This window comes from Archocentrus centrarchus, chromosome 22, assembly GCF_007364275.1.
Source record: "Archocentrus centrarchus isolate MPI-CPG fArcCen1 chromosome 22, fArcCen1, whole genome shotgun sequence".
Lineage (NCBI taxonomy): Eukaryota > Metazoa > Chordata > Actinopteri > Cichliformes > Cichlidae > Archocentrus > Archocentrus centrarchus.
Genome location: NC_044367.1, coordinates 28,498,443 through 28,510,844, shown reverse-complemented (window position 1 = coordinate 28,510,844; position 12,402 = coordinate 28,498,443).

The following is a 12,402-nucleotide window of genomic DNA, read 5'->3' as shown; positions in this document are numbered from 1 at the left end:
TGCAGCATCATAAGCTGTGACTTTAGTGAAAATCCAAAAAGATTACAGATTCCCTCAGAGCCACGTGATGCTTTCTTCAGACGGCCATGCGCTCTGTCGGTTCTTCTTTTGGATTGTGTAGTCATACAGTCACAGTGAAGAGGACAGGTCTGAGGTGTTTGTGCAGATGTGCATGATGGACCAACATCTGCACTTTGGTCTCGTCTGTTCCAGAAATCCTTGTGGTTTGTTCAGATGCAGCTTTGCAAACCTGAGCCATGCTGTCATGTTCTCTTAGAGCACAGAGATTTTCTCCTGCAGCCCTTCCAAACCAGCCATACAGTACCTGTTCAGTCTTTTTCTAATTGTACTGTCATGAACTTTGACCTTTACCATGCTAACTGAGGCTCAGATGAAGCTCTGGGTCTTTTTCAGATTCTGAGTGTGGGGTGAATTTGCTGGGACTTCCCCTCCTGAGACGGTTGGCAGCTGTCGCAATGTTTTCACTGTAGAAGGACAGACTTCCCAATGTTTGGAAATGGTCTTCCCAGAATGATGGGCAACAACAGCTGCTTCTCTAAAATCCTTACTTGGCATCGTGTTAACGCACACCTGCATGCTCAGCTTATTGATGATCAGCTAATCAGCTGCATTTGATTGGCAGCACCTGGCTGCTACTTCACCTCTGATTTTCTAAAGATGTGCTTAGTTTTTCACTCTTTCTCCACATTTTGGCTTAGTGTCTGTTAATTAATAATAACAGTATAATATGTTGAGGTTGTCTTTAAATCATTTTAGAACCTGATGAGGATCAGAGGGGATTTTTTTTAATGTCCTGATTTGTAAAAATGTAGAAAGAGGTGGCTGGGTGGATGGATGGATGGATGGATGGATGGATGGATGATGGATGCATGGATATGATGGATGGATGGATGGATGGATGATGGATGGATGGATGGGTGGATGGATGGATGGATGGATGGATGATGGATGCATGGATGGATGCATGGATGGATGGATGGATGATGGATGCATGGATGGATAATGGATGCATGGATGGATGATGGATGCATGGATGGATGGATGCATGGATGATGGATGCATGGATGGATAATGGATGCATGGATGGATGGATGGATGGATGATGGATGCATGGATACATGCATGGATGGATGATGGATGCATGGATGGATAATGGATGCATGGATGGATGATGGATGCATGGATGGATGGATGCATGGATGATGGATGCATGGATGGATAATGGATGCATGGATGGATGGATGGATGGATGATGGATGCATGGATACATGCATGGATGGATGCATGGATGGATGCATGGGCGGATGTACGTTAAACTCCTTAAACTCCACTCCCCACAGCGGTATAGGACAGTGCTCATCTTTCCAGTGAGCAGCCCGGTTTAGTGCTTCAGTGACTGATGGCCGACACATGAGGCTAAACACGCAGCAGTTGCAGGATGGGATTGTGTGAGAGTGTAATCAGAGAAACGTGGTTCCACTTCAGCCTCGTTGGTGAGCTCCTACTTTGACTGGGAGTCTTCTCATGTATGAGCGTCACATGCAGTCAGACTGACTCCACATCAGCTAAAACTCTGGAGTCCTGTCGTTTCAGCTGCTGATGCCTCCTTACTGGCGTTCTGCTCTCAAGTCACCGTGCATTAATGTCCAGCATGTTTATGATTCATCTACTTGCTGTTTGGACCTCAAATGCTCAGCATTTCCTCCTTCAAACATTGCCTGTGTGTCTGCCCTCAACTTGTAAACCTGTTCAAAGCTGGTCCTGCTGGTCAGGCAGAGGCTGAAGAAGACCTTTGATCTGACAAATGCTGAAGCACTGACGCGATATTTAAAACGGCCTCATGTAGCAAACATTGATTTAACCACTCGTGTTTATTTGACCTGACTATCACTGAGTATTTTAGAAAACGTGTTCATCATTCATAGCAGCCTGGGACTTTGACTTAATGAATCACAGTGCAGCATTGTAAGTGTGCATGTAAGTAATTAGTCCCATTTATCTACAAATGTTGCAGTAATTAATGTTGCATGTCTCCCTTCACTGTTTGTTGCAGCTGTAAGGACACAGTCTGCGGCATATTTTTAACCATCCAGATGTGAATGTTTAAAAAGCATCAACTTGTCCATTTAATAAATAACAGTCATGAGTTGCAGGTACACATAGCTTCACATGGTTCTGTCTGTTGTCGTGACAAAGTAATAAGCATGGAGGTCTCTGCGACCCAGGAACAGATGCAGAACAATCATTTAAAGCAACTCAGCATGAGGCATTTTTGGAGCTCTGAGTTTTTCTGACCGCAGGAACATTTAGCAGGTTTGGAGTGTTGTCTTCATGGCAGTTCCATGTGAACAGTGTTTAACTCGGCCCTGAAGGCTTTATATTTGAAGTCGCTTCAAAAACTCCAGATGTGCTTCACAAGCAAATCTTGGAATAATGAATTAATCACTATTTATTATTCATGCATGGATCCTGCTCTAATTGTATTTTGTTGTTTTTGTGTCTTTTCAGAAGACAAAGATCTCTGGGACAGAACATCAATGCTGAAGATCAAACAAGAACCTTTCTAGAAGAACGATGCTGCTCAGGTCAGACTGTATTTTAAGGCATCCATAATAAACACACTGATTTGCACTACAGAAGAATTCAAGCCCAGTTAAACTTGTGGAAATAAGAGTGCGAGCGGGGCCACCGTCTCCGGGTTAGCAGTAGCTCATGGGGACAGATGGTGCTAACATTAGCTACACTGTGATAAATATACAGAGTGTATTTTTACTACCAGTCTCTCTCACCCACTCACACACATTCATACTGTGCTGTCAAGAGAAGAGAAGATGATGGCAGTCAGATGAAGTCAGCATCTTGCAGTAATTTGCTGCATTTTAAGGTAAGCTAACAGTTAAAGATGATAGTGTGAGTACTGAATCCTCTCATCCTGTCCTCTGCTTTGGTCGTGTCTGAGGCATCAAGGTTGCCAAGAGATATCAGTTAATTGATGCTGTGATTATTTTAAACAGGTAGATTTATCTTTAATAAGTAAAATAGTTTTTAAAAATAGCTAAAAGTGAGATTTGAGCAGAAAAGGTCCAATACTGGGACAGGCTGTTGGAACATTAGGACCATAGTGACACGTTCTCAGGACCAAAGTCTGAACAAGGCTCATGTCTTTGGTCCATCACATGGAGAGAGTGTGTGTGTAAAAAGGGGGGGGGGGGGGGGGGGGGGGGGGGGGGGTTGTGTGTAACTCTTCTGAAACAGTGTTTCCTGTAATTAATCTGAAATTCTGAAGCAGAGTTTTTGTTCAGACTGAAGAACGAACCCAGCGATGGTTCAGCTTCAGTTCCATGAACTGGCTGTTTGCTTCCTTGGCGGTTCCTGTGGTCAGAAACAGACACTGAATTATCATTTTTCTCCTCTGTCCTTTTTTATGATTTTAAGGCTGGCATTCAAACACTGTGGGTAAGCTATCAATCACTTCATAACTATGCCAAAGAAAAATAAACACAAAGTCCAGTCATGAATCTTGATGGCAGAGCAAAAACTCTCACTACACAATGCAGATTTATGGAGTAATTAGGGCTGCAGAATTTCTCTGAATGGAAACTGCATGAAGTCTGTTGGTCTGAGAACCTCTCAGACTGGAGAGGTGAGCCCTTCCTTCAGTTCATTACTATCTGCAGCAGTTGGTTTGTTTTACAGGGAGAAATTATGAAATTCTAACAAGATCAAAAGCAGCAACAAAGTTTTGTCTGGATAACCAGAGCCTGAAATATCATATTTCCCTGTGACCCAGATCTCTACAGCTGTAGCTATTGGTAGCTGGCAAGTATGGAGAAATATTTGAGTCCATCCACATCATCAAGCCCAAATTAGCTAAATCACGATTATGAAGATTTTCCCTGTAATGCTCCCTGATCCCAGTTACAGAACCCTGCTGTAAAATTCACTTTGCACCAAACTCAGATTAACTCTAATAGATCATCTATTCCAGTTTGAACAGTGTAAAGACTACTGTATAATGACACACCTGGCTAACCAGCAGTCTCACAGTCAGGTCGGGTCTTTCCCTCATTGCTCTGAGGCAAATTAAGCAGAAAAAGATCTTGAGTTGTTTCTCTGTGTTAAAATTTGCATTTCCACTCTGAGCGTGAGGTGCAGAGAGACGCTGACGTGAGCGAAGGAGCTGAAAAACCCAAATAAACAGTCAGACTTCAGGAGAGGCCGAATCAACAACCCGCTGCAGGAGGAGGAACGGGCAGCTACACGCTGCACTCACAGATTTTTATCAGATTTATTGGCAGTATGAAAAAAAGCAGGCTAACACTGACTGCAGGCTAATAATAAAAACTATAATATTCATTCAAAGTAACTTTGAATTTACCACTGAAACTCATTCAGATCTAGCTGGTAATTCTCTGTGACGGCTCAGAAAACACACGAGTGTGAGGGAAGTCTTTATTTTTCCATCTGTCCCGGTCAGTGTGTGTCTGTCTGTGTGTTGGCTGTGCTTTAAGGAGAGCACACATCATCGCACACACAGATGAGTGAAGTACTAAATGTGCTGCTGAGACGTTTATACAGCCAGACTTCTGGAGCACATCCAGTTATTAGAAAAGACTGAGAATAAAGTAGTTTTGATGCCATAACTGTGGCATCCAACAGTATTTATGGCAGTTATTATTGGACAAATATCATGTGAGCGTAGCTCGGACAGTTGTGGATCTGTCATAGAGGGAAAATCTTTTCTTGCTCAGAATGTGGGCCCTTCTGACGGTTTCACATAAGGTGTCCCACCTGGGCTCAGTCTGGGTCACTCCAGGTGTGCAGTTAGCAGCTGGGTTCATGGATGCTATCGTATCTGTCGGCCTTCACATATCTCTGAAAAATTTCCACTTGAAAACATCAACAAGTCTAGTAAGGGGAACAAACTGAGCGTCTGTTTTCTCTTATGCCACTTTCCAGGATTTTCTTTAAGCAATAAATTAGAGCCGACTCCTCCGTTGCATAAGTCGATAGGTGGCCTTGTTGAAAAGGAATGATCCCGTAATGTCTGCACTTACAGACCCGTCTGAATGAAGTAAAACACAGATGTGGACTCTGTCGATCTCCAAACTCCGGCTCCACTTTGAGACCAAATGAAACGAGCTGAAGCTCAAGTTCACAAACACCTGAAAATTGCAGCAAAGCTTTAAATGTCTTTTTATATGTCATAAAGCAAAACACAGGAGACTGTGATAATTCGTTCCCTGCTTCGCATAATTTAGTTTCTGAAAGTATTTCACAGCATTTAAGATCGCACCGAGTTCAAGGACTGCAGGTCTGCAACACATTTGCTGTGAGGAATGTGGGTTCAATTAATATCTTTTTATATTTCCTCTGTGCTCTGCTTCTTTCATGCTTCTGCTTCACTGCACAGAGTGATGATGGGACTGCAGAGCCCCACCATGCTGTCTGCTTCTGAAGGAGTCAGCTCAGTAACTGTAAATGATGTATTATTAATGCTATGTCTGTATTTTCCTTTGGACCATCTGCAAAATACAGAACTCACTAAAGAGTGACTTTGACATGTCAGTGAAAATAGCATTAATGCACACACACACACACACACACACACACACACACACACACAACACACCACACACACACACACACACACACACACGATCTATAAGAAGCTATAAAGATAGGCCTGTAGCTGGAGGGTGTTTGCTGCCCATTTCCCACTCTGAAGGCCAAACCTGATATTCCTGCTCTGTCCTGCTCTCCGGACCCTCACGAGCTGCTGCGCTAAAACAGGCACAGTTCTGCAGTGGAACCGCAGCACGGCCTCGAGAACGCTTCTGAAAACCAGAACATGAAGAAGGAGAGGAGAAACTAGTAGAACTGCAGTCAGAGTTACATGAACACGGACCATCGCTGTAATCAGCAAACATCATTTTTACCCAGCTTGTTTACTCGTGCGCCTCAGATGCAGACAAGCTGCTGAGCACACAGAGATGGACTGACAGCCAGCAATCAGAGAGCCCGCGGCCTGTTCTGGAACTGGTGCCAAAAATAAGCGCATCAAGAGGCGCTTAAGGAGAAACAACTGGAAGCTTTTGCAGGAAAGCTCAGTGCACAAGCATCTGAAAATTAAAAGCAAGGAAACCCGTGATTACATTCAGGCTTTAAATTGAGATTCTGTTTAGTTTTCGTGATCATGCAAAGCAGCTGCCTTCACATTCTTCCATCTTAGGTTTGACTGTCTCTGACCTTTATTTGGTATCTGTGGCAGGACGCCCAGAGGTTCTGAAGCAGTAACACACAGCAGAGTTCAGATGGAGGGAATCCCGCTCTGGAAACACCTTTTCTGCACTTTATTCAAACCTGTTTTTTCACACTTGGTGTGGATGCACTACTTTTTATTTCCTGTAGAGGCAGCAAAAGGATGCCATATCAATATGGAGCATGTTTGAACTTGAAATAAAAAAGATCACAAGATGGGTTTTACACTGGCAACATCTGCAAAGAAAGCAAAGATGAAAATGACTCCGCTCGTCCTTTTCAAAGTGTTGGTAGTGTTGTGTGCCAGAGTTATTGCCTAAAATCCACCATGATTTAATTACAGACTTCCTCTGTGTGATAGCTGTTACTGTTGTTAGTGCAAGCTATGCTGCAAATGAAAACTACTTTAATGTTATTGAATGGCTTTTTGAGGAACTCAGGAAAAGTTTAAAACCTTTGCATAAAGTCTCATGTCCTCAGTAAAAATACTGATGAGCTACACAAAGCTGGATAACCAGCTTGCCCCAGCTCTGCAAGCACTTGGAGTCCCCACGATGTCTGTGCATCAATTTGTGGTAAAATGATTATTTTGTATTTATGGTAATAAGCATCATAAGAGCCAACAGTGTTTGCACTGAGCAGTAATGAGGCTGGACCGACCAGACGGCAGCATCAGGAAAATAAAGAAAATGTTTGACAAAGTGCAAAAAAGTGCAATTCATTAACTGGCCTCTGGAGTCTTGCACATTTAGGAATGGCAGCTTTAAATGCAGGAAGGCTCGGCCCGCAGAGAGGTGCCATTTTCTGTGTGTGTTCTCTCGGTGCTTCGGGTTCCTCCCAAAGACGTGCTGTTAGCGGCTAACTCTAAATTGACCACAAGTGTGACGGTGGTCTGTCTCTGTGAGCTCTGTGATAGACTGGCAACATTAACAGCTGCAACAATATATAAAAATGGCATGGATGGATGCACCTTATTCATGACCCAGTTGGTGATGTCACCATGGCTATGTCCATCTTTTGTGTACAGTCTTTGGAGAGACGCTTCTGCTGTGCTATTTTTCATCAGGCAGCAGAGGTGCAGGTAGCTCTGCTGTTCTGTTTGCCTCATCATTGATGCAGTTGTTGTTTCTCACTCCATCATGAGTGGTGGTTTAGCATTAACATGTACAAGTACTGGTACAGTTTCCCCTGAGGACACAAGTGGGTTATTCCACCCTGCAGGTCTGAGGTGCCGGCTGAAACAAGTGCCGTGTATTCACAATGTCTTAGGAAGAGGTCAAAAAATTAACTTTGTATGTTGCATAGCATCCTTAAAGCAGTGCTCAGATCAGTCGTGTGTTTCCTCTATCAAAATGCCTTTAAAAAACACTCGAGTCCTCTTTGCTCCAAATAAAATTTGAACCTGGATTTTATGAATCCTGAAAATATTTCAAGCTGCCTTTGGAATGAACTAGAACTGCAGATAGCAGCAGACGTCTCAGTGGAAATAAGCAACAGCCAGAAAAGTCTCTGTTGATCTCAGGCTGTTTCTGCCTGAAGCTGTGAGCAGAACAACAGAACATCTTATCATGTCAATCAGAACGATTACGTTCAACAAAAGGAACAAACTCGGTCAGGAATTACCTGTGAAATCTGTGAATATGCATGAAAGGGAATGCTGACAGGTCACAGCTCCCATCCTGCCTCCCTCTCTTTCACAGAGGCACAAAACAGGGACACAGAGCCAAGAAAGAAAAACCAAGGAACATCTGCAGCTCTTAAATGTCCACATGAAATCTGTTGAAAATATTTTTCTTCCTTTTTATTTGTTCCAGTGATTTTTAGAACATTTGGAACATGAAAAATGTACTGAGAGTTTTGTTTACACCACGTGAACTTGTATGACATTATTAGTCTGTCACATGACTGGATGTGGACATTTCAAATCAAAACTCTACAGCAGGGATCCTCAAATCCAGGCCTCGAGGGCCGGTGTCCTGCAACTTTTAGATGTGTGTCTGCTTCAACGCACCAACATAGAAGTCATTAGCAGGACTCTGGAGAACTTGACTGCATACTGAGGAGGTAATTCAGCCATTTGATTCAGGTGTGTTGGATCAGGGACACATCTAAAACCTGCAGGACACCGGCCCTCGAGGCCTGGATGTGAGGATCCCCGATCTACAGGGAGGCTTTTTTCCTAAATCCATTGAGTGTCGGTGGAGCTGCAGCTGAGCGAGCTCAACCGATGCAAACGCGTGAAAGCAGTCGGGAGTTTGGTCAGGATCAGGTTGACTGTAGGCTGAACGGTGTCGAGGTGCTCGGGAGTTTGATAGAGGCAAATGACGATGCCAAAGCAGCAGTGGATTAAATATCTCACACATCTGTGGAAACTCTTAAAGAGCATTTCGGAAATCCCGAGAGTCCCTGAGAGGCCGAGCTGAGCCATCCGGTTGTGTTGCGCTCACCCCTCACTGTGAATATTATGTCCGGTACAGTCACCCGGGCATAAGATTGAAGGAATGCCACCGGAGGATCATTTTAAAATCAGGCCTCACCAAAGGTGTCGTATCTGCGTGGTGGAAAGTTAAGATCTGTAAAACGCAGAATTACCTTAACACGGTTTCACAAAGGAAGACGCAGGTCTGAAGTTCCTGTGCTGGAGAGAGAAACTGAACAAACCAAAGCCACACCCACAGAATTCAAATAAAGATGCAGGTATTGCTTTGTACAATAATTATTAGAGTTTTCTTTACCTTTGTCTCAAACTTTTGACTTCATCAGGTAATTACCTGTAAAAGTGACGTGATAACCTTGGAATAGTGTGAATATATACAGCCTTTTTTCTAACAGGCTGTTGAGCAATTTTAAAAATTATTACCAATCATTTTGGACACGTGAGGATCATGGCGACACTGTGGCATCAAATAAATCAGTCACACAGACCGCCCTGAGCAGCTGGCAAAAACTTTTGAAATGTGCTGCAGTGCTAAAGCAGGACTTTTACTTTGAAGGCGAACACTTTTTCAGGTTTCACCGCGCTTGGCTAGTTGTTGGGGGTGTTTGCTGAAGTTGTATTTTGAATCTAAGACTGACATTTTTGTACTGTTTTTATTGCTGTTGACGAGGTCACAGTCTCTTTCAGCTGCTGATTATTAAAATCTAAATCTGAAAATTACACATGCAGTTATGAGTTTGGCTTGAAGTCCAATCGGCTCCACAGAAACAGGTAAGAACAGAGCATTAAGAGATTTGGCTTCAAAGCCAGAGAAGCTCTGACATTTATTGGCTTATAAGCAGAGCTGCTTTAAAAAAATCCTGGGAAGATCATTAAACCTTCATGTTTACTTTGGATGACTCCGAGGAACTCTTTCCTGCCATTTGGCTCAACAGCACAGAAATAATATTGCCATACTTCATTCAGTCTGTTTACAGTGGCATCAGGGCTGATATTAAGAGACAACCAATAAATTTGGGAGGAATTATAAACAACAAAAAGCACCAGAGGCCGTAGGAGCAAAGAAAACCTTCTGCTGGTGCTGTCAGAGCTGCCGGTAGCTGAATGCATGAACTGTGGTAACAAAGTAAATTAGCCTTCTGATGATTAAAGTTTTTTGTGTTTCAAGAACCAAACACATTAAAAAGGATCCACAATCCTTTGCTTTTATTAGTGTGGATAAAATCCACAAACCAAAAATGTTACGCATCAGTCTGTAAAGTGGTGATGGTATCCGAGCTCGTCGTGGCGCCTGAACATCACTGATGTGCCGTTTCTGCCTCTGGTCGGTGGGACTTTCTGCTGATTGAGTGCATTTTGCCCACCGTTCTCTGATTAGGCCTCGGATTAATTTCATATCCAGTTGAGGTGTTTCCAGTGTTTGTTCGAAGCCTCAAACAAATCTGGGAATGGAAGCCGTAAACCGCAGGACAAAAAAACTGAGGAAAGTGTTTCAGCACATGTCTCGAGACAGAGAGGCTCAGAAACTAATGCACAGCATATCCTGCTGGGACGACGCTGCCAGGAACCACTAAACAACAGAAGTACAGATTATGTAAGGATCCCTGTTTGTGATACAGCAGGGAACGAGGACAGGCTCGGCCGACCCACAGTGAAAGTGGGGCAGTATGACATTCTGGGAAAATATTCTGTGGACGGACGAGACAGAAGCTGAACTTTGTGGAAGGTTTGAGTCCCGTTACATCTGCACGAACTAACAGAGGGTTTCATGAAAGAACATCAGACCAACAGTCAGACATGGAGGTGGTGGTGTGATGGTCTGGGCCTGCTGTAACTGATGGAACCATGAAATCCTGAAGGAGAACGTCCGCCCATCAGCTCGTGCCCTGAAGCTCAAGAGCACTCAGGTTATGCAGCAGGTCCACCTCTGAATGACTCAAAAAATAAAACGAAGGTTTGGAGCGGCCGAGTCAACGTGTGGACTTAAATCAGGTTGAGATGCTCTGACCTCAGACGGGCCGTTCAGGCTCAAAAAGGCTTCGGTGTGGCTGAATCACAACAACTGTGCAAAGAAGAGCAGGTCAAAGTTCGTCCACAGCGATGAGAAAGACTCAGTGCCAGTTACCACAAAGGCTTCACTGCAGTTCTTGCTGCCAAAGACGAAACAGCCAGTTATCAGGTGTGGGGGGCAAACCCTCCACACAGGGCAGGTAGGCTCGGAGGGCTGTTTTCACCTGAATAAAGGAAATCATTTAAAACTCTGTATTTACTCAGGTTATCGTTATAATTATAATCTGATGATCTGAAACATGTCAGTGTGACAAATATCTAAAGAACTAAGGAATGGGGAGGGGGCTGCGTGTGGCTTTAAAATGTTTTAAAAAATTAAACGTCAAACGTCTGCTAACTTTTTAGCTGTTGTGCTAGAATTCTGAGTGTAATTCATATTTAATGAATCTCTCTGAACAAAAACATCCTAGAGCTGAATAACTGAGTGTTAACCTCACTGAAGACAACTGTGCTCACCTGTATCATCACTAATATCTGGTGTGAGGAGTGTGATTGCACGGCTGTGTGTGTGTGTGTGTGTGTGTGTGTGTGTGTGTGTGTGTGTGTGTGTGTGTGCGTGCGTGCGGTGCGTGTGTGTGTGTGTGCGTGCGTGTGTGTGTGTGTGTGTGGTGTGTGTGTGGTGTGTGTGTGTGCGTGTGTGTGCGTGTGTGTGTGTGTGTGTGTGTGTGTGTGAATCATGTGTTTGGGTGGGGCAGAGTCCATAGAGGTCGTTATTGTAGTTTCTAATCCTCCACTTTAATTCAACTTTCTGGAACAGTAGGACTAAATCTTTGGACTAAATCGTGTTAATTATAGCCAGAACCTGAAAACTGACACTTAGCTGATTATGGGTGTGGTCTGTTGAGTGTGGTCTGTTGTAGTTATTCTGATGTAGCATTGTGTTTTCTAAGGTGAAGTAATGAGGTGCTCAGGGCCAGCTTAAACTTTCACACACGCAGACATGAGTGCTCTCACACTCAGTACAATCATAATGTACATGAACACATCACATCTATTACAAACTATCCAAAACAGAACCTGATCTTCCATCGTGGCACGTTTCCTCCATCACTCCTCCAGGAGCAGAGCACTCATTCACTTTTCCATTCCAACACACTCAACAGTCAACAGTCTTATCAAATACCTGCAGAAACTCCAGAAATCTGCACGTCATTTGCAGCTAATGTGGTTGCTGTGTTGATTTGTTCCATACGTGCATTGTTTCCACTCTGTTTATCATCTCTATTTATTATATATGACCTCATAACTGGCACAAAACAACCAGAGCCAAGAAGTAATAATTTTTGATTTTAGGAACGTCCATGAACTGAGACCCCGTCTCAGGGTTAGCTTAAAAATATCTCAAAGATGATGAGGGGTCAGAGATTTCCCACAGGGATGTAGTGGTTAGCACAGTTTATCTCCGAATCACACAGGCTGTTACAAAGTCTGAGATTAGCTATTTCTGAGCCTGGAAAGCTGCTGCTGTACATTATAGGCAAGTTTCAAACATGGTCTGAGTGACCGTGGATAAATCTGAACATAATAGAGTCATGGTAAAAAGAAAGGACACGCTCTGGTTAATGCTTGTTTTGGGCCAAATTAACAGACTGTTGGTTCTAAGTTTGTAGGTA